Genomic DNA, 4002 nt, shown 5'->3' on the forward strand with positions numbered 1-4002 from the left:
CCTTTTGGTATTGAGTTTATAGGCATTAAGATGTGTTTCTATTTTGTTTTGAGATTTAAAAGGAAGTTCTGAAGTTTAGGGGGTAACACTGTGCAGGGGTACATATTGACTTCTCTTTAAAACTGAAATCTGCTTGGGGGAAGGTTCTCCCCTCACCAAACCATCTGCTGAAGAGCAGACTTGGCACCTGAACAAAAGAAGCTGTCTTATCCTTCAACACTTTTACTAAGCAAAATGGAGGTTCAAAGCAGTTACTATAATGAAACCCCCCTCAGCTCAAGAGAAAGGCAGCAGCTGTCCCTCAGAACTATGACAGCACTGACCTCAGGGTGCCCCTGTAGCAGCCCAAGTCCCTTATATAAAGTGGCACAGCCCTTAGTGTACACATGTCCTCCTGTATACCTTAATGTCTCCAGGCAGCTGATACCCAAGATATGTAACCTTTATGAATGCAAATGCCCTTTAGTTGTTTCTAATTCAAATAAAGGGCTTGTCTGATGTATAAAACCTCTCTCTTGCCTGTGTCTCACACTCTTGCTTTCCTCGGTTTTGTAGACAAAGGGGTAGACTGTGCTGTGTTTTAGCTCACGCAGTCGGGGCCGGAACATGCCTCCTGGCACGCAGCTTCCCAATGCTAAGTACTCAGTCTAGGCAAGGTGGGTACATGAGAGAGAGAGAGAGGCTGTGGCGTCTGTGTGTGGCAACAGTGCATCTACAATGGTGCTGCACAGACTTCAGTCTTCGAGAGCAGGCTGTCTATGTGTGTACAAAACAGCAACACCATTTCCACAGCTTAAAGGAAAGCCATTAAGAGATGGATAGCAAGGCTGGAGGGACAGCTTTGTTGGTAAAGCGTGTGCTATACAGCCACAAGAACATGTCTGAATCTCAGCATCCATTTAAAAAGCCAACCCAGGAGCTGGAGAGATGGCTCAGAGGTTAAGAGCACTGACTGCCTTTCCAGAGGTCCTGAGTCCAATTCCCAGCAACCACATGGTGGCTCACAACCATTTATAATGTGATCTGATGCCCTCAGATGTACACACAGGCAGAACACTGTATACATAATAATAAATAAATAAATAAATATTTTTTTTTAAAAAAGCCAACCCAGTGGCATACCTGCTGTCCCAGCACCAAGGTAGCAGAGACAGGCCAGCCAAAACAAGCCCTAGGGTCAGTGAGAGTCCCAGTCTCAAAAAATAAGGTGCAGTGTGAGAGAGAAAGAAACCTGTCATCAACCTAGAGACACATAGACACACATACATGCATCGTGCACACATGCACCACACAGTCACATGTACCACAAGCATGCACACAAGCACCACACACAACACACACAAACCACATACATACACACGCATACACGAACCACAAACACAGAGATACACTTAGGTTATGAAGAGCCTCAAAGTTTACTTTAATAAATGAACCACATATTTTTCCCAGTTGAAACTATGAAGCTTTTGAGAGTGTTGACAGCCACAGCTACCTCTTCTGATGACAACTGTGGAATACCTTTCCTCTTCGGTGTGAAAGTAAACCTCCATCTGAAAGTGGTTAGTGACAGAAAACTTTGACCCAGCAACATCTTAGTCTTCATAGGTGGACATCTGGGGGCAATGGAGGAGGCAAGGGATTCCCAGCCCTCCCAGCTCTTCCTGAGCAAAACTCTTCCCAGGAGCTATTTCCTTTTTTCTTTCTTTCTTTCTTTTTTTTTCTTTTTCTTTTTTTCCTTGCTAGAGATAAGCTTTTATTAGCAAAGCCACAGTAAGAAAGCATTTGGCACATTGTGATTTTAACAGGAGAAAAGTGTTGAACCGAGAGTGGGACAGATAAGGCAGGCATAGGGGTATGCACTTTTTCCCCCTTGTACTTTTAAAAATATATTTTATTAATTTATTCATATTACATCTCAATGGTTATCCCATCCCTTGTATCCTCTCATTCCTCCCTCCCTCCTATTTTCCCCTTACTCCCCTCCCCTATGACTGTGACTGAGGGGGATTTCCTCCCCCTGTATATGCTCATAGGGTATCAAGTCTCTTCTTGGTAGCCTGCTATCCTTCCTCTGAGTACAACCAGGCCTCCCCCTCCAGGGGACGTGGTCAAATACCAGAAGCTATTTCAACATCTGCCTTCGGATGCTTAGCTCCCTTCCCCTCAGATGTATGCTCTGGGCTGAGGAGAGCAGGCCTCAAGCCAGCTTTACGCAGAGGACATGCAACAGGCCATAGGAAGATCTACTCCTCGCCCCGCTGTCTGTGCGCCCTAGCAGCTGCCTTACTGGGGGAGTTGCACAAGCAGAGTTGAAGGTGGAAGGAAGGGAGGCGTGTTCTGATTGCTGTGTACCCAGAATGCCCTGTCGCATTCTCCGTCCTCAGATCTAGTTAGTACCTACCAGTTGGAGACATCTTAGCTTCATTTCTGTTGCTCTGATAAAATACCCCGGCAAAAGTATCCTTGGGTAGAACGGGCTTATTGTGGCTCACAGTTCCGGGTTACAGTTCATCATGCCAGAGGAGTCTGGCAGCAGGAACTTAACACATTTAGTCACTTCAGATCGGTGATCGAGAGCAGAGCGGAACGACTGCGCATGCTCGGTACTCGGCTACTTTTCTTCACTGTCCAGGGCCTGCTTTTCCGCGGATTCTTCCGGCATTAACTACAGCCATCAGAAAATCCCTGACAGACAAGCCACGGATAACCTGGCGTAGCCAATGGTACATTAGGACTCTCTTCCAAGGTGATTTTACATTGTGTCTACATGACAAAGCTGCCATAGCTAGTTAGCCGTATGCAACTAAACCTGGCCCTAAACATTTCAAACTGTTTCCAGAATGCCTTTACCATAGAAACCAGCACAGAACCCCTGTCAATTAGCTTATGAAGAAAGTCCTAGAACACCTCCAGGGTGTTGAAAGGTGGCTCCTCCCTATACTAATAAATCCTCAACCAAATATTCAAACTGTGAAGTCCTCAAAGACCCACAGCCTAGCCCTAACAAAACAGGTTGGCACCATAAACCTGCAGAGGAACCTTCCAGTTCAGGCTCTGTGTCTCTCAACTCAGTTTTGCTATTGCTTTCATTACCATGTTCCTGAAACAGTTTTGCATGAATTGGTATTTCAGGAAGAGACCTCTTGTGCTGCTGGAGAGATGGCTCCGCACTTAAGAATGCTTATTAACTGGATGTGGTAGTGCAGGCCTTTAATCCAGAACTGGGGAGGTAGAGGCAGGCGGATCATTGTGAGTTTGAGACCAGCCTGATCTACAAAGTGAGTCCTGTACAGCCAAGGCTACACAGAGAAACCCTGTCTCGGAAAACAAAGAATGCTTATCGTCACCTTATCAGAGCTCCTCAGTTCGGGTCCCAGAATCCACGCTGGATGGCTCACAACTTCAACTACAGGGCCTCTGACACACTCGTCTGACCTCTGAGAGTCATGTGCACATGCAGACACACAGGCGTTCATAAAATAAAATAAATAAATATTTTTAAAGGAAATTTTGCAGGGTGTGGTAGTGCACACCTTTAATCCCAGCACTTGGGAGGCAGAGGCAGGCAAATCCCTGTGAGTTCGAGGCCAGCATGGTTTACAAAGTAAGTCTAGGACAGCCAAGGCTATACAGAGAAACCCTGTCTCAAAAAACAAAAAACAAAACAAAACAAAACAAACAAAAAAAAGGAAATTTTATCCCTTAACAGGGAACTGCTAACAGTGGATTATAATGAACAAGACATGAAGAAATCAGACAACATAAATTCCTCTGGGCACAATGAAACAGCTTTATTTGTTCTCCGTTACCAAGACTGCAACGGTAAATTCCTTCCAAGCCATCTTGCATACACATACATGCAGAGAGAGGAGGAGACAGAGAGAGACAGAGGAGACAGAGAGCAAAGCATCCTAGTATTTGGGGAGTCTGTTTCTCAGCATCCCAAGATGTAAGCACACACAAGGCAGCCCTTCTGTCTCTTCAACAAGCTCTGCGCCGCAC

Source organism: Acomys minous (genome assembly GCF_964271855.1).
Source record: "Acomys minous genome assembly, chromosome: 15".
In the NCBI taxonomy this organism is placed as follows: domain Eukaryota; kingdom Metazoa; phylum Chordata; class Mammalia; order Rodentia; family Muridae; genus Acomys; species Acomys minous.